The sequence below is a fragment of the Acanthochromis polyacanthus genome, chromosome 5, assembly GCF_021347895.1.
Source record: "Acanthochromis polyacanthus isolate Apoly-LR-REF ecotype Palm Island chromosome 5, KAUST_Apoly_ChrSc, whole genome shotgun sequence".
Classification (NCBI taxonomy): domain Eukaryota; kingdom Metazoa; phylum Chordata; class Actinopteri; family Pomacentridae; genus Acanthochromis; species Acanthochromis polyacanthus.
In genome coordinates, this window is record NC_067117.1 from 45,192,812 (window position 1) to 45,211,944 (window position 19,133).

General features: G+C 41.0%; 1 long non-coding RNA gene across 3 annotated transcripts; it reads right to left on the reverse strand.

Annotated features, from left to right (window-relative positions):
- Nucleotides 1-2,159: 2,159 nt before the first annotated feature.
- LOC127534214 (uncharacterized) lies at nt 2,160-16,028 on the reverse strand. 3 transcript variants are annotated; one of them, XR_007942247.1, is made up of 7 exons: nt 15,802-16,028; nt 14,616-14,674; nt 14,473-14,542; nt 14,212-14,387; nt 12,310-13,983; nt 12,121-12,196; nt 2,160-4,049 (listed from the first exon to the last, which is right to left on the reverse strand). It is a non-coding gene; the product is annotated as an uncharacterized LOC127534214 (long non-coding RNA). The 3 variants fall into 3 exon arrangements; XR_007942246.1 differs by lacking the exon at nt 2,160-4,049 and having other exon boundaries at nt 11,972-12,196; XR_007942248.1 differs by lacking the exons at nt 2,160-4,049; nt 14,212-14,387; nt 14,473-14,542 and having other exon boundaries at nt 11,969-12,196.
- Between the last annotated feature and the right edge of the window lie 3,105 nt (nt 16,029-19,133).

The following is a 19,133-nucleotide window of genomic DNA, read 5'->3' on the forward strand; positions in this document are numbered from 1 at the left end:
GGTACTATCAGATCTTTAAGATATGATGGAGATTGGTTATTAAGAGCTTTATATGTCAGAAGAAGGATTTTAAATTCTATTCTGGATTGAACAGAAGCCAGTGAAGAGAAGCAAGTATAGGGGAAATATGATCTCTTTGCTAACTCCTGTCAGTACTCTCGCAGCAGCGTTTTGGATCAACTGTAGATGTTTAAGAGAGCTATTTGGACAACCCGATAATAAGGAATTACAATAGTCAAGCCTGGAAGTAACAAAAGCATGAACTAATTTTTCTGCATCACTCTGAGACAGAATGTTCCTGATTTTTACAATATTACGCAGGTGAAAAAGGAAGTCCTACAGACTTGCTTTATGTGTGAGTTAAAGGACATGTCCTGGTCAAAAATAACTGCAAGATTCCTCACAGTATACTGGAGGCCAATGCGATGCCATCCAGAGTAACTATTTGCTTTGAAAGCGAGTTTCTAAGATGTTTTGGGCCAAATACAATGACTTCAGTTTGTCTGAATTAGCAGTAGGAAGTTAAAAGTCATCCAGGTTTTAATGTCCTTAAGACAATCTTGCAGTCTAGCTAACTGATCAGTTTCATCTGGCTTCATAGATAAATACAATTGTGTGTCATCTGCATAACAATGGAAGTTAATACAATGCTTCCTAATAATATTGCCTAAAGGAAGCATGTATAATGTGAAAAGTATCGGTCCTAAGACAGAACCCTGAGGAACTCCATGATTAACTTTAGTATGCTCAGAAGAGTTATTGTTGACATACACAAACTGGAACCTATCTGATAAGTAGGATTTAAACCAGTCCAGTGTTGTCCCTTTAATGCCAATGAATGTTCTAGACGCTGTAATAAAATTTTGGGGTCGATTGTGTCAAACGCTGCACTAAGATCTAACAAAACAAGTATAGAGACTAGTCCATTATCTGATGCTATGAGAAGGTCATTAGTAACTTTCACTAGAGCTGTTTCTGTGCTATGATGCACTCTGAAGCCTGACTGAAACATTTCAAACAAATTATTCCTTTGTAAGTGTTCACATAATTGATTTGCAACTGTTCTTTCCAGAATTTTAGAGAGAAATGGTAGGTTGGATATTGGTCTATAGTTAGCTAACACATCTGGATCTAAAGTGGGCTTTTAAGCAAAGGTTTGATGACAGCAACCTTAAAAGCCTGTGGTACATAGCCTGTTACTAGAGAGAGATTAATCAGATCTAACATTGAAGAATTAATTAAAGGTAAAGGTAAAATCTCCTTGAAGAGTCTAGTTGGGATAGGATCTAAAAGACATGTTGATGGTTTGGATGTAGAAACTGTTGAAATTAGTTCAGAGAGACATATAGGAGTGAAGAATTCTAAAGATTCATCAGGTCTAAAAGCATCTGTGACATTTGTAGGAAGGGCCAGATTAATTTTATCTCTAATCAGAACTATTTTATGTGTAAAGAAGCTCATGAAGTCGTTACTGGTTAAAGCTAAAGGAATACAAGGTTCAACGGAGCTCTGACTCTTTGTCAGCCTGGCTACAGAGCTAAGAGAAACCTAAGGTTGTTCTTGTTCTCCTCTATTAAAGATGAATAATAAGTTGTCCTGGCATTACAAAGAGCTTTTTTATAGATTACTAGACTATTTTTCCAAGACACATACACTACCTCTTGAATTAGTGGAATACCACTTTCTTTCCAGCTTTCGGGATGCCTGCTTTAAAGTCCGCAGCTGGGAATTATACCAAGGAGCAAGTCTTCTCTGAGATATAACTTTCTTTTTTACAGGTGCAACACTATCAAGAGTTGTACGCAGTTGAGGCTGAAGCATTATTAACATAATAATCCACTTCTGTGGGGGTAAAATTATAATATTTGCCTTCTGATTTATCAGTAAATGTTGCTGAAGTAAACAGTGAGGGTATTATTTCCTTAAATTTAGAAACTGAATTGTCAGACAAACACCTACTGTAATGATATTTGTTCTCAGCTGCTAAACAATCCTTTACTTTAAATTGAAACGTTATCATAAAATGGTCAGAAAGAAGAGGGTTCTGGGGAAATACTGTTAACTCTTCAATTTCTATGCCATAAGTCAGGACAAGGTCAAGAGTGTGATTAAAACTACCCTTTTAACAACTTATTTACATGTGAGAAAACCCAATTGAGTCTAATAATGAATTAAAAGCTGTTGTAAGGCTGTCGCTGTCTACATCAACATGAATGTTAAAGTCACCCACAATTATAACTTTGTCTGAACTGAGCACTAATTCAGATAAAAAGTCTGAGAATTGAGATAAAAACTCAGAATAAGGAGCAGGAGGACGATATATAACAACAAATAAAACTGGTTTCTGAGCTTTCAAATTTGGATGAGAGAGACTAAGAATGAGATTTTCAAATGAGCTGTAGTCAGGTTTAGGCCTCTGGTTCAATTTTAAACTAGAATGGTAGATTGCTGCTACTCCTCCTCCTCGGCCTGTGATTCGAGGAATATGACAGTTAATATGACTAGAGGGAGTTGATTCGTTTAGGCTAACAAAGTCTTCCTGCTGCAACCAGGTTTCAGTCAAACAGAACAAATCAATCTGGTGATCAGTTATCAACTCATTTACTAGCAGAGATTTAGACGAGAGAGATCTAATAGACATAATAACAGACCACATTTAATTTTCCTGTTTCTTTGCTCTGTTGAAATAGAGGTATTAATTTTTATTAAATTTTTGTGGTTACTATTTCTTTTGTATATTTTTGATTTGTTTAATTTATTGAATTTTGGTGGTCGGGGGACAGACACAGTCTCAATAAAGTTAACTGAATTACTGGAGGATGACAGCTGTGAGGAAACTGCAGAGAGGTGTGTAAGACTACAGCTCTGCATCCTGGTCTTAACTCTGGGTTGTCATGCTTTAGGAGTACTAATAAAATCAGCCATATTCCTAGAAATGAGAGCTGCACCAGCCAAAGTGGGATGGATGCCGTCTCTCCTAATCAGACCAGGTTTTCCCCAAAAGAGCTCCAATTATCTATAAAGCCCACGTCGTTTGATGGACACCACATAGACAACCAGCAGCGAAACGACGACATGCGGCTAAACATGTCATCGCTGGTCAGATCAGGCAAGGGTCCAGAGAAAACTACGGAGTCCGACATGGTTTTGGCGAAAGTACACACCGATGCCACGCTAATTTTGGTGACCTCCAATTGGCGTAACCGGGTGTCGTTACCGCCGACGTGAATAACAATCTTACTATATTTACGATTATCTTTAGCCAGCAGTTTCAAATTTGCTTCTATGTCGCCCGCTCTGGCCCCTGGGAGGCATTTAACTATGGTCGCTGGTGTCGCTAGCTTCACGTTTCTGACTATGGAGCTGCCAATGATCAGAGTTGGTTTCTCAGCGGGTGTGTCGCTGAGCGGGGAAAAACGATTAGAAACATGAAGCGGTTTGTGGTGAGCTGGGACAGCAGGCTTGAGTTTAGGACTGTTTTTCCTACGAACTGTCACCCATCCACCCGGCTGTTCGGGCGCTGCTAAGGGACGGCTAACAGATGCTACACTAGCTAAGCTATTGCGGTCCGCACCGGCTAAGGGGCTTGGCTAGCTGCTAGCGGGTTATTTTCCATGGTGCGGAGCCGCGATTCCAATTCGGAGAGCCTCGCCTCCAGAACTACAAAAAGGCTGCACTTATTACACATATTGTTATCACTAAAGGAGGCAGAGGAATAACTAAACATGTGGCACACTGAGCAGGAGAGGGAGAGAGAGGGAGAGGGAGAGGAAGAGGCAGAAGCAGAAGCCATGCTAACAACACGACACAGTGCTGAAACAGGAAATGACGCAATACGCTCACAGTAACGTCAGCCGTCGCCTGCAGGAATCCTCCTGCCCTCTTTGTCCAACGTTGAAGTTGAAACGTGTAACATGCAGGAGGACACTGTTGTTGCGCACAGGCTTGTGTGTGACTATGTCACTCAACATGGCAGGGTGACCAAGATTCCCATCACGAAAGAGCTCTTGATTTCTGCGGCATCAGCCAGGTCCAAGTACAGTGTCTACCTTGATCAAGAGAGAAGGAAGAAGGTGTCTGATGAACAGGGAAAGAAGAGAAAGGCTTTAGAGGATCACCTGGAAGAACTAAAAAAGAAAAGGAAAACTGTCCAAGAGGTTTCTGAAAGTCTGGCCAGAAATGCAGACAGGCTTGCAGAAGAGGCAGAGGGCAAGGTGGGCACTCAGATGGCCCAGCTCATCACAAAATCAAATGCTCTGAGGAGGCGCTACAAGGAAAAATTAGCAGAGCTCAAGAATATTGTGGAGGAGATTGCAGCCTCGGGACAAGAGCTCGGATAGTTCTTGTGTGTATACACAGGCACACACACACACACAATGGCTGTTGGCTGTAGAGTTTACCAATATTTTTTGACTCTGACTTCTTAACAAATCTTGGTTCACAACAGAGAGGTTTCTGTTTTTTTTGTTGGGTTAAGTGTTTTGTATTCGAGTGTGAAAGAGCTGTGAATAAATTCCGGGCCTCCAGTTTTCCTTCAAGTCTTTTGTACTTTTTTGCCAGTATCAATGTGAAATGGGTCTTAATTTGTATTCATTATGGTCTTAAAAAGGTCTTAAAAAGTCTTAAACTTGGCTTGTTGAAACCTGCAGAGACCCTGTCCTTCGCGTGAAGCGATCTCTACACTTTCGGTTTGGTTCAGTGTTGTCACGTGTTACCGATCGCTTTTTAGGCGATGAAAGTATACTAAAGTTGAATGAAGCATATTCAATAACATCTCCTTAAGCCAGCAGCCTCATATTTGTAACCATATTTGTTTCTGTATGCGTCTAGCGATCGTTTTTTAGAATTGTCTTATTTTCGATCACCAATGCTGTGGGTCTGTTACTGTTACATAGAAGCTATACTACAGACAAAAAATACAGCAACTTCTTGACGTTTCTTTGACATCTTGTTGAAGATTAACAGAAGATAAATTATTTTTAATTCATAATTATATATTTTTGGGTGGGTGAACTGCCCAGGGGTGTCAATCAAGTAAAAATAAATGTCGGTGAAGGAAATGTCCGGCCACAATGAAGGATCGTCAACCCGCCCAGTCTTCAAATTGTAGGGATCTGGCAAGGTTTTACTGTTTCCCTGATATCTCAGCTTACTCACGTATCTTTGTCGGGCCTCAGGTGATAAGGATTGAGCATAATCAGACAATTTCATGGAAGGATAGTTCGCATTGTTATCGTCAGCCATTGTTCCTCTGGTTCCTCTTGCCAACCAGCGCGGTAATCACGTGACTTCATGACGTCACTGTTTGTAAACACTGGCGTCTCCCATACTGAAAAAAGGAAAAGACCCCCTGGAGTGTGGAAGTTATCGGCCAATCAGTCTACTATGCTGTGATGAAAAACTGTTGACAAAAATCTTTGCACTTAGAATGAATAATGTAATAACTTCATCATCCATCCAGATCAGGTGGGATTTGTGAAGGGCAGGACCTCCTCAGATAGTTTCAGACGCTTACTTCATTTAATCTGGAAGGTCAAAGACTGGGACACTCCAATAGCCACATTATCCCTAGATGCAAACAAGGCATTTGATTGGGTTAGCTGGAGTTACCTCAGCTTTGCCTTACAAGAATTTGGTTTTGGTTTAGGATTCCAGAACATTATCAAGCTCATTTACAATCAGACTAAATCTAAGGTAACAACTGAGATCAGACTCCTTTGCAGTGAGGCGAGGGACAAAATAGGGAGACCCCACTCTCACCCCTCTTGTTTATCATAGCACTAGAACCCCTTGCAGAAGCTGTAAGATCAAACAAATCAATCACAGGAATAACAATGGGGGGGCAAGAAAACAAATTATTAATTTTTGCAGACGATATATTGGTCATGATATCAGATTCTCAGAAATCGATACCTACAATTTTAGAAACTATCAGCTCGTTCTCATCTATATCGGGATATATGATCAATTGGAACAAGTCTGAAGTGATGCGACTCTCTAAAAGTTGTTATAAAAGCAATTTCCTTAAATGGAAATTCGAATGGGTATAGCTAAAAACTTAAAATACCTTGGAATATGTTTGAATCCGGGACTAGAGAACATAATATTTGATAATTTCAACCCGGTCTTGGCTAAAATAGAAATCTTACTCAAGAGTTGGGATAAATTACAATTATCATTATGGGGAAGAATACAAGCTATAAAAATGGTGGTAACCCCAAAATTGAATTATCTCTTAAACATGATACCTATAAATATACCAATGGCTCTTTTTAAAACCATAGACAAAATGTTCAATCAATTTATCTGGGCTGGGAAAAGGGCGAGGATGAAAATAACAAGGCTACAAGCTAAAGTAGAATACGGGGGTCTGAGTCTTTCTAATATGAAGCTCTACCAAGAATCGTTTATAGGGGCTCAAATAACATTACTCTCATTCAGAAAGGACAGACCTGTGTGGGTGGACCTAGAAGAAGAATAAATTGCTCCATTTAAAGCAGCAGATTACCTGAGTCATAGTTCAAAATCTCAAGATGAAAATCCAATAATTTCCAATACAAGGGACATTTGGCACCGCATACATAAGAAGGAAGGCGTGTCTCCTTTCCTTACAGGTTCATCATCTATATGGAATAACCCCTTATTAAAAATAGGGGGAAAGGTGTTCTTCTGGAGAGAATGGCATACCAAAGGAATCAATCATATTCAATGTCTTTACCACAACAAAACCTTTAAATCATTTGAACAGTTAAAAGAAACATACAACATACACAATAAAGACTCCTGGAAATATTTACAACTCAGGGATTGCATGTCTAAGGCAGTTCCCAGAGGGATAGAACTACCAATCCAATCTCCTATTGCCTCAAAATTTTTACTGTTAAGTGCAACACCTCACCTGGTAAGCAAAATTTACAATCATCTTATAAATGGGTTTAAAGGTAATACAACAAGCTTAAAGGCTGCATGGGGAAAAAGACCTAGGAATGACTTATGAGGAGGAAGAATGGAGTAGACTGACTAGGGAGATGTTAAACCCAATGAGAGATGCTAGGTCCAAACTCATTCAATTTAAAATATTCCACAGATTATACTGGACACCAGTGAGGATGAACAGGATGGGGCTAACTGAGTCAAACAAGTGTTGGCGCTGCAAAACAAATAAAGGAGATCTTCTCCACATGTTTCTTTATTCCCCCAGGTAGCACTTTATAATAACTATACACTATTAAGCATTAGTTAAGCATTGGTTAAGCATAATTTCAGCATTAGTTAATCCTTAAATCCTCATGAACTCATCATGAATTCACCATTAGTAATGCATTACAAAGCATTAGTAAAGACAGTTTTAAATGTTCAACCAACACATTATTAAGCATTAGTTAAACATTAGTAAAGTGCTTAATTCATCGTTAACTCATCATTTGTAACTAATTAGTTATACGTGCATAATTAATCATGAATTCATGATCTGTATGACATTTATTATGCATTACTAAGTACTTAATAAATCCGGTTAAAAATGTTTTGTTGCTCATTGATAATCTCAGATGTTAATACTTTATAAAGGGTTAGCAACTGTGTTAGTATATGATTTACAAACACATATTCATCCTCAATGAATAACTTATTAATGCGGTTACTACTCATTAGTTAAGTATATTCTGTGAGCCCATCTAAAGTGAGGACTATCTATGCTATAAAAAGCATTTATAAAGGACACAGAAGCAAAGATATACAAAGTGTCAGTTTTATTGGTCCCAAACAATACAAGCTCTTTTAAATACACACTTTAAACAAATACAATCTATAAAATTTCAAGTAAACTTGACAAACATCTTCAAATAACAACAGTCTGTGATCGTATAAAATAGAAAAATAAAATACAAGCTCTTTTAAATACACACTTTGCAATCCTTAACATTTCAAGTAAACTGGTGAACTATCTCTTCAGGGCACACACACACCAGAGGTAAGTGGCTGCCTGATTCTGGGATTCCGCCAGTGCATTTCAATGGTGTGCCCTTGAAGTGCACAAAGTGCTTTACAGTAAAACAAATATACCGTTTTCAAATATTGCAAGATAACACTAGATAATTTCTGCAACCTGTTTGCCTCTACGATCAGCTGCCATCTCCCCAGCGTGATATGGCTCTCTCTCTGACTTCCGCATTTCAGAAAAATTAAAAATAACCCGCGCGGTCTCGCTCTCCAGAACCGCGGAGGAGGCTGGGACTTGTAGGACTCTGGGACTCTGGGATTTTGGAGCATGCGCACTAGCATTTTTGACGGTAAGAGCATGCGCAGTAGCGTCCTACACGTCCCAGAGTCCTACAAGTCCCAGCCTCCTCCGCGGTTCTGGAGAGCGAGACCGCGCGGGTTATTTTTAATTTTTCTGAAATGCGGAAGTCAGAGAGAGAGCCATATCACGCTGGGGAGATGGCAGCTGATCGTAGAGGCAAACAGGTTGCAGAAATTATCTAGTGTTATCTTGCAATATTTGAAAACGGTATATTTGTTTTACTGTAAAGCACTTTGTGCACTTCAAGGGCACACCATTGAAATGCACTGGCGGAATCCCAGAATCAGGCAGCCACTTACCTCTGGTGTGTGTGTGCCCTGAAGAGATAGTTCACCAGTTTACTTGAAATGTTAAGGATTGCAAAGTGTGTATTTAAAAGAGCTTGTATTTTATTTTTCTATTTTATACGATCACAGACTGTTGTTATTTGAAGATGTTTGTCAAGTTTACTTGAAATTTTATAGATTGTATTTGTTTAAAGTGTGTATTTAAAAGAGCTTGTATTGTTTGGGACCAATAAAACTGACACTTTGTATATCTTTGCTTCTGTGTCCTTTATAAATGCTTTTTATAGCATAGATAGTCCTCACTTTAGATGGGCTCACAGAATATACTTAACTAATGAGTAGTAACCGCATTAATAAGTTATTCATTGAGGATGAATATGTGTTTGTAAATCATATACTAACACAGTTGCTAACCCTTTATAAAGTATTAACATCTGAGATTATCAATGAGCAACAAAACATTTTTAACCGGATTTATTAAGTACTTAGTAATGCATAATAAATGTCATACAGATCATGAATTCATGATTAATTATGCACGTATAACTAATTAGTTACAAATGATGAGTTAACGATGAATTAAGCACTTTACTAATGTTTAACTAATGCTTAATAATGTGTTGGTTGAACATTTAAAACTGTCTTTACTAATGCTTTGTAATGCATTACTAATGGTGAATTCATGATGAGTTCATGAGGATTTAAGGATTAACTAATGCTGAAATTATGCTTAACCAATGCTTAACTAATGCTTAATAGTGTATAGTTATTATAAAGTGCTACCATTGCCCCATATTAAATGTCTACTGGCAGAGAGTTACAGAAAAAATCATAGACAGTCTTGGAATGAATATCAGTCTTACTCCTGCCTTATGTCTCTTGAATGGTATGAAAGGGAACAATAGAATAAATGAGAATAAAGCCAAGTGGCTAAAAGTAGCACTTGCCACTGCTAAAAGAGTTCTATTGAAACATTGGACGGGAAAAGATAACCCAAACTACTCTGAATGGCTGAATGCATTAACAGAAACAGCCTCATATGAGCAACTAATATATAAAATAAACGGGAGGTTAGACACTTTTACTGAAATCTGGGAACCATTCTTAACACAAATTAGGAATTGACAATCAGAGAATATAATTGAAACTGATCAGTTAGCTAATACTGTTTCATAGTGCATTTGTTTGACTGACGGCTGGCGAGGGCGGGGAAAGGGGATTGTTCATTGTGTTCTGTTTTGTTATTAAACTTCATTGTTATCTAATCTCAGTTGAATGTACATCAGTTACACAATGTCTGTGTATATATAGATGACATTTGTATGGTTACAGAGCATTTTAATTGTGTAATAAGTCAGTGAAATGTATAACTATCACATGAAAAAACAGATGTTAGCCTTAATATCTTGTATACGAAGTTATGATGTACATTTATTAACACAAAATTAATAAGAAGTAAAATAACAAAAAAAAAATAGAATATATCTGAGACCAAAAAAATTTAAGTGGCAACCCCCCCAAAAAATTTTTGAGATCAAAACAGAACAGGTTGAAGATGAAAATATAATAATTTGAGAACATATTGACTTAACTTCAATCAAAACTAATATTTTTTGCTTGCAAGTTCAAAAGTTTTGCTTGCAAGTTCAACGCTGGTGGAAGAGACAAGAGTTCCTATTGGTCGGTTTGACCTTGCTCCACCGCCAGTCATCGCCGCTTCCCTCTGTGCTGTTGCATTTTGTTAAGCGGCCCAGCAAAATCTGACTCCCCCTACAACTTCTCTCCTGTAATGACTGCATACTTGATACTTCACACAGCAGCAGCAGAGGTGCAGATGTTGTAGCTGAGAAAGTTTGGAGGTTGTCACCTCTTGCATTCCCAAAATAGTAGGGGAGTCAGATTTTGTTAAGTGACCCAACAAAATCTGACTCCAGATTTTATATCATATCATACAATCTGAACGGTTAACTCAACCTGCACATTTCTGTTAAAGTCCTAGTTTTGAAATAGTCTCTTTGTTCCTTATCTGCCATACTCTGATCATTTAGCCCCTTATTTTATTATTCTGTTCTTACAGACTGTAATTTACTAGTTGTTTTTTTTTTTAACTTGTGATTTGGCGTTTTAGCTGTTGTAGCAAATAATTTCCCAGGTATGGGATAAATAAAGAATTTCAATGCTATTATATTGTTAACTGGCCCAATAAAAATAACAACAATAACAAATGACTTTATACGAACTATACTTATATTAAACACTTCATACATAAATACCAGACATATTTTGATGCCATATCTTGCATTCTTAGGGGAGTCCGATTTTAAATAAGATATAAAGTTTTCTCAGTGAACAATTATTTTATTGACATGTGTAAAACACTGATGGAATATGAACAATATTTGGCGATTACACCCTGTCCTGTCCTGATGTCCTCATAGGAGTGAAGCTGAGAGTAGCGTAGGATCTCCCCCGATGCCATTTAGGGTGCGCACATACAGATGAGAAGAGGAGAAGAAACATGTCAACTAATCATATTTAACAGGAAAACATGTCTGCAGTTCGGTACTTAATCACATTTAACCCGAAAACCTGCAGAAAACAGCAAAAACAGTAAATGTAAAACAGAAAACCCGTGAAGTGGCCACAGAGTGAAACGTAAGTCGCGCGCATTCATGCGAAGGGGGAGTCAGATTTTTCCGGGGAGTGTGAAAATTCTACAACACCGGTTTGCAGGGCATATTTAGGAAAACCTTCATATATTTATCCCTTTACAAAAATATCTGTTAGGGAGGGCGAAATATCCGTGTTAGTGCAACTGAGAGGCCCAAACTAACAGAAAAATGTGCAATAGGAAAAGATCCATACTCACGTGACCGGTTTATGTGCCCCCCGCACCCTACCCTCGGAATCCCAGTTCTGGGGCTCACTTTCACCCTCTCACAGCATCAGGCTGCTACGCGCTGGAAACTGGCCCCGCAATTAGTCAATAAAGTTTCATAGTCAACGGTAGCAGGGCTACTGTTTTGTAGGAACAGTGACCCCGCGATTGCATGTTGCAATCACAGCCTTGCGTTGTATCCGCCTCATATGCTCCCTACCCTCACCGGCCATAGACATGTCACCGGCTACCCTGCTCAAGCCAGGACAAGCCGAGGCAATAATGCTAATCAGCGTGCATGCACTATCCGGGTAAAACATTGGAATTTGCACCCAAAACTTTTGACCTTGCAAGCAAAACTTTAGAATTCACAACCAAAACTTTTGAACTTGCAAGCAAAAAAATATTAGTTTTGATTGAAGTTAAGTCAATATGTTCTCAAATTATATTTTCATTTGCAACCTGTTCTGTTTTGATCTAAAAAATTGTTGGGGGGCTTGCCACTTAATTTTTTTTGGTCTCAGATCTATTCTATTTGATTGATCTTTTATTTTTTGATTGCAACTTATGTTTTTTTGGTCTCAACTCTCTTTTTTGGTTGCAAAACCTTTTTTGATTGATTGAATAATAAAGAAACAAAATTCTCTCCATACCTCTACACCTTGTGCCACTGCAGGCTCATGTGCTGCTGTTTCAGGTACATCCCATGAAGTCCCATAAAAGAGCCGTCTGAAACACATACACAGCATACATATTTAAAATGTAATAGCGATAAACTGCAGCCATGACAGGGTCGTTCACAGGACTGATATACGATAGCTAGCGAACTAGCATTAGCTTACCCTCATATGTTGTCAAGGTCCAAGTAAGGATGACTGATGACATACTGAAACTTGGTTTGCAGTCTTTCAAAGATATGATGTCTGAGCAGGTTCTGTTGGAAAAGAAAGCAGTGCATATTGGCGCATTGTCTTATCTGAGTGTACTGACCTCATTTGCACATTAAACATAACCTGAAACAAGAATGCTTATATTTAACATTTTCAGTACCACTTCCTGATGAGGATAGCATCCGATTATTAATGATATAAATCGTTTTCAAAACAAAACAAAGAAAATACAGGGATATATAAATACATTTTGTATAGTGTTCATGTATGTTTAAAACCAGGTATATGATCAAATAAATATTTTATAGTTTTCATTAATAACTTGCCTGAGCGCTTCGACTTTGCCGGTCCATTTTAGCAAGCCATCTGCTGTCCCGCTGCTAGCTTCAGGATGGTGACATTCTTTTCTCCACCAGGACACCTCAAAGAGCAGTGTTCGATGCCGCTATTATTATACAGTATAGCCATTTTAATGAGAAGCTCGGACGCTGTTGTATGCATTGAATGATATTTTATTCCAACAGTGGTCAAAAAATAAAATAAATCACATTTATTACAGTCCCGGAGGTAGGGAGTGGATAAAACCTGTTGAAAGAGTGCCCGCCCGTATGCGACGCTCCTCGGAAAACAGCGAACGCACCCGTATACAAACAGGGATAAGCTGATTGGTCAAAGCTCGCCGGCCTTCTATTGGTTGACAGCGTTGATACACAAAAAATCTGAGAGCAGAGCAGAAGTTCCATGAGAGCAAGAGGAAGAGTTTGAGTTTGAGTGCAGGAAATCTGCGCAAGCAGCATCGTAACCAAGTGCGAGGACACAGTTTGAGCACACGCAGAGCAAATTTGAGCGCGAGAGCAGAGTTCTGAGAGACAATATCCCAAAATCTGAGAATGAAATCGATAAATGCTGCCCTCAAATCAATTTAAAATGCTCTTGAATTATGATAGGAAATTTATTCCATAATCGTCTCCATGTCCATTGTTGTGTTGTGTTTGTGTCGCACACAAATGACTTTAAGGGACTTTCGGGCCGCGCTATGACGGCTCCACGAAAGATGAGGTGGTACTCACTGTAATGGAAAAACAACTAAACTGAGACGAGCCGAGTCCAGTATAGTAGTGGCGAGCCATACCACGCCGAGTAGATCCATCAATCCACTCTCTATATGTGGCGTGATGAGGGGAACTCTTGGAGAGGAAGGGGAATGAATGGCTAGGATTTAAATAGATGTTGCGACAACGCCACCCAGGGAAATTTCACCCCCGGGACATTCTACTCAGTACTCACATGATCAACCAAGGACCATTTAAACACTCAAGGCCCACAGGTTCGAAATCACTCGGGCAAGAGACGTGTTTCCAAAAATATAACAATTTCTTTATTAAATTATATTATTAATTTTAAATAAGTAAAGGCCACAGTTTAAAATAGGAAATCAGGAGTACTCAACTTAAATATTAAGGAGTAGGTTGGCTTACCATGGCGGCAGACAAAAATAAGAAATAATCAGAAAATCAAAAGGGAAAAAGGGGTCCAAATAATCACACCTGTGACACGACACACCAACGAAAAAGGGGATCTGTGAACCACCACCAGGGATTAAACTACCGCCGAGGCTCACCAAACCTGCACAAAAGAAACAAATAATTAGTACTCCCGAATTTAGCAGTGCTGGTGACCAGAGCAATATACACTATTAAAACACACACGCACACTCACTCACTCCACACAACAGCATTTAAAACACAGGTACAATATGAGGCATAATAATCCTCATAGCCTGAGGTTTTTAACATCAGAAGTACAATGCAGTAACTCTAACACGTTGGCGATAAGCCTAATGAAAATACACACCAACACAGTTGAAACAGCAAGTTGTAAACACTAAAAAGAGAGCCGTAACATAAGAGAGCCGCAACGAAGAGCCGGCGAACAGAACCGGCAAAAAGAAGAAACGTCACAAAAGAGCCGAAACAGCAGCCACTCCAGGGAAGCGATGACGCCCAATGAACCACACGTTTAGCTGCAACCTAGTAAAGGTAAAGAATTAAGCATAATTATCATTAAGTGACATCACCTGGGCTTCATTGATCACTTCCTCGGAGCGATACATACCCGGTTAGCCGTGGCGCAGCATAGCAGCAATGCAGGCGGAGGAGATCCAACAAAAACAGCAGCAAATAGACTGCAGCAACCACACAACAAAATCAGGGACCAGTTAACACATCAGATCACATAACACGGACAACGTAGCTTACCCTGTCGTCACAGAAGCACCCACGGCACGCTGAACGGAGCGACCCGTCTCCCAGCGTCACTGTACAATGCAAAGCAAGCTGTCACTGAATGCGCCGCACATCACATAAAGATGGAAGGGGAAAAAGCCCATTACCTGTGTTACACGGCAGTGGGGACGGGTTTCATTGTTTGTTTAGATATTTATTTTTGCATGTGTTGCATGTTTTTGTAGTTTGAATTATGGGTGTTTTCAGTTGTATTGCATGTCTTGATTATTTGTGTTTTGAGTTTTCTATGATTTTTGAGTGTCCCACTGCCCGTGAACGCCTCTGACGAGGCAATAGATTGCACCTGCCAGGTTCTCCCTTCCTCCCTACAGGAGCCAATGAACGGTAAGGATAGAGGCTTCAAGGTGGTGGAGAGAACTATATATGAGCTGCGGAGGACAACAACAAGGAGAGCGTCCGGCGGGAAGGAGAGGGCGCCTGGAACGAGAGCCGGAATGGTGCGAGTCAACCATGTGAGCTTGGAAGGAAACTTGGAAGGGGTGGACGGAGCACGAGTTTGAAGACGGAGGCAGTGGGTAACGCCGAGACGAAGCCGAGAGGAGACCAGAACATTACGACACGACATACTCTCAGCGGCAGGGCGGTTAGCTCTGCCTCGGGTGTGAGTATCCCTTTGGGGTTTTCCAGTAACGTTCTGGTGTGGCTATATCCCCTGGAGTGGGTTGATGTTAAGAGGCTTCCATACTGGCAGTGGGTCTGTGTCTTGCAGGTGGTTTCCCCCGGACACGAGCCAGGCTGAGGAAGATGAGGGCTGAACCCCGGGACTGCTGAACCCTGTGCTCCGTATCCTGCCACCCCTGGAACGACCTTAAAGGGTGGATTTTAACAAGGATTTTAGCTTTTAGCTTTTAGCAGTTTTTAATGAGACCCTGAGGTCGTGTTGGACTGATTTCCCCTGCTGGCTGCAGGTCAGAGGAGCGTAACGTAGGAGTTTGAACTGTACTGTATGAGAAGAACCCATCTTGTGATTAAATGATTGTTTGCCACCGGCATCTGGTTTTCTCGCCCTCTATGTAATACTGTTGCTGACAAGGTGCTCCACCCGATCGTTAAGAACCTAGTGCAAAACCTTAACAATATTAATAATCTGGTCATTTTCCATTCCAAATCCAAAAGAAACCCACTCGGCGGGTGACACCTGTACCAGCGATATTATGTACGTCCCGATCGATCACGCCAGATCCAGCCCGCTCGGCTGCAGTTACCACCACAAGGAGAGCTCAAGAGAAAGCATGAGACTGAGGTAATGCCACCCACCTGTGTGTGTGCATATATATATATATATATGCAGCGGCGCCGGATGCCGCCCCGCTGTCACAGCGACGATTGAAATAGCGCAGTGCCGCACAGTGGATAGGAGGAAGAAACCACCCGGCCACATCTAGAAAGCCGTTTGGCTTTGTCCTGCTCAGCAACAGGGATCTGATTGTAACCACTGCCCAGGTCAATGGTCGAAAATGAGTGGGCCCCCGACAGTGCATCCAAACTCTCCTCAATGCGGGGCAGAGGGAAACCATCCTTCCGGGTCTTACTGTTAAGGAGGCGATAATCTACACACAAGCGCAGACTGCCATCCTTCTTCCTAGCCAGAACAATGGGAGAAGCATAAGGGCTACTGCTCTCTTTGATGACCTGAGACTCCAGAAGCTGGTTAATATGTGCCTTCACTGCTTCATAATCTGATGGAGGGATGCGGCGATAACGCTGCCAGACTGGAATGTCATGTGAAATAAGATTAGTACAACCCAAATCTCCATCATGAACAGAGAAAACAGCCTGATACTCCTGCAATAATGACCTCACTTCTGCCTGTTCCTGCTCACCCAAAGCAGACAGGTTCAGGGAATCAAACCTATCTGGCACTGGAGTAGCAGCTGCCTGTGAAGAAACAGCGACAGTGGACCTCACCTCCGTCACACCTGCAGAAAGACTGACAACCTCAGCAGCACTCAAAACACCAATACCAGTCCTTGGATAAAGAAGGATCTCTGTGGTCCCAACATTGACAACCGGGACATAAGCTGTCCCCCGGACAACCCATACCAGGCAGGGAGAAACGAGTAGGCCAGCAGGCAGACCTGCCTCAGGAGGCTCAAACAGGGCAACCTGACCTGAAAACTGTTCGTGACAGGTGCTAGCAACTAGCTGCATAACCCCACCACGTATATGTACAGCACGTTTACCTCGAACCCTCACCATGCTCACTAAGCTCTGTGGAGCCTGAGTGGCTGACTGATGACACTCCTCCAAAGCCATGACTACAAGACCAGGCGCCTGCGACACAGGAGGAGACTCAAAAACCTCCACTGTGCAGCCACGTCGAGTAGATGCTTGTCGAAATACGGCTGATGTGTCCTGTTTTATGCAGGAGAAAAGGGAGAGAGGAGACGTCAGTTGCTGTTTCTCAGCAGGCCGCTCTCTGTCTTTATTAAACAGATTTTACTTTGTCCTCTTTTGTTGTAATATATATACAAATTGTCTGTTTTCCACAATGGTTTATAACAAATCACATCACAACATATAAAAACATATAAACACATATTCAAACCTCCGGGATAATACAAAATACATTCCACCTGAGCCCCAAACTGTTGTCCCCGCAGACCAAAATGATCCAACTTGACGGTCTGGACTATCGCTCACTCCCTGTCAATGCTGTTATATATTAGCATACCAGTGGTCTCTACAGTGTAATTGAGCCCACCAATGTTATCAGTTTTTTTTACAAACACAACTGGACCTAATATTAAAATTCATGAACACAGCAATAAACACAACCTTAAAGTTGTACTAGTAACAACCAAATAATCTCTAAAACATATGTTTCATATACAATCTTTATATAACAACTCTTAAACAAGGGAATATGTGTTAAGGAGCTACTGTATAAATGCATACAGATATCATAAAGGCCGCCATTCTGTTAACCTCGTTTACAGGGAGCGAGCAAAGCATTAGCCGTAAACTTCTCAGATCACTGAAATGACTATTTATCTAATCCAACCTCTTCTAAATTTCATCACACGACATAAAGGTTGCAAGTCCATCGGAATGTATAGTGTTGAATTGAAACACGCTACTAACTGATTTATGCAGGAGAAAAGGGAGACAGGAGACATCATTTGTTGTTTCTCAGCAGGCCGCTCTGTCTGAGCGGGGGGAGCTACGCATAGATATGAATCAGTAGATACGAGACGCCCCTCTGAGCTAAGTGTCTACGGCAACACTAGTGGGGGCAAAGTTTCAGTGTTTTCCATTGATGTCAATGGCACAAAAAACTAAAACAAGAAGAATGCTGGCTCATTGTGCTGCATACAATTGCAAACTACGTCGGACGATCGAGACAAGGAAACTTGGGATAGTTTTTTGGCTCTTTTTTCATTATCAAATCTTGTTAAGTGCTTCCAGTCTATGAAAGCTAGCTAGTTAGCCACTAGCAAAACACTAATGCGAGCTAACAGCTGGACAACCAAATACCAGACGATTATTAGTAGCTGTGGTATAGTTGTACAATCAGTAGTAGTAATACTAAAAGTACAAGCAGCAGAAATAGTAATACCAAAATCAAGCAGCAGCAGTAGTATAAATAACCGTTAGAGTTGTAGAAGTAGTATCAGTATTGGTAATAGTATTACAAGTTGTAGTAGCAGTGCCAGTATTAGCAGCAGTATTACCACTACTAGTAGTAGTCGCATTACGATTGTAGGACAGAGGTTAGTGGTTAAAGCTGCTGTCCGGAGTTTCCGTTTGTTTTCAATTTATGTATCATTTTTAACAAAGCTTAAATGTGTTAGTCTAGTTCGATACTATAATATTAAGTTAGTATAACGCGATATGAAATTTATTCCTGAGCTCCGCCTTCCTCTCATAGACCCCCATGTTATTCCAAAAAAGCGCCGGTTGCTGCCGACCAATCAAGTTCGAGCTTCAGCTTTGTCATGCTGTCAATCAACGGTTACGCGCACAGCAAGCAAGCCCATGCAGAGGTGCGCGAGCTACGCACTACGCAACCGCGCGCACATTTGTTTTGCTTTGTTGGAGGAGAGAGCATCAGGGCTCAGCAACTTCCAGAAAAGTTACCAATCCCACGGCTTGTCAGGCCAGAGGACTGCAGGACGTTTTTTGGCTCGAGGTGCTCACGTCGCTCCCCGACCACGGCCTCCATAGCCCGGCTGACGGCTTCGTTTAGATGCCGTGGTTGGGGAGCGAGGCGAGCACCCCGACCACGGCCTCCATAGCCCGCCTGACGGCTTCATTTAGATGCCGTGGTCGGGGAGCGAGGCGAGCACCCCGACCACGGCCTCCATAGCCCGGCTGACGGCTTCGTTTAGATGCCGTGGTCGGGGTGCTCGCCTCGCTCTCTGACCACGGCCTCCATAGCCCGCCTGACGGCTTCGTTTAGATGCCCGACCTCTGGAGGAAGATGTTGGGGCGTCTGGGACATACACACGTGGACAAAATTGTTGGTAC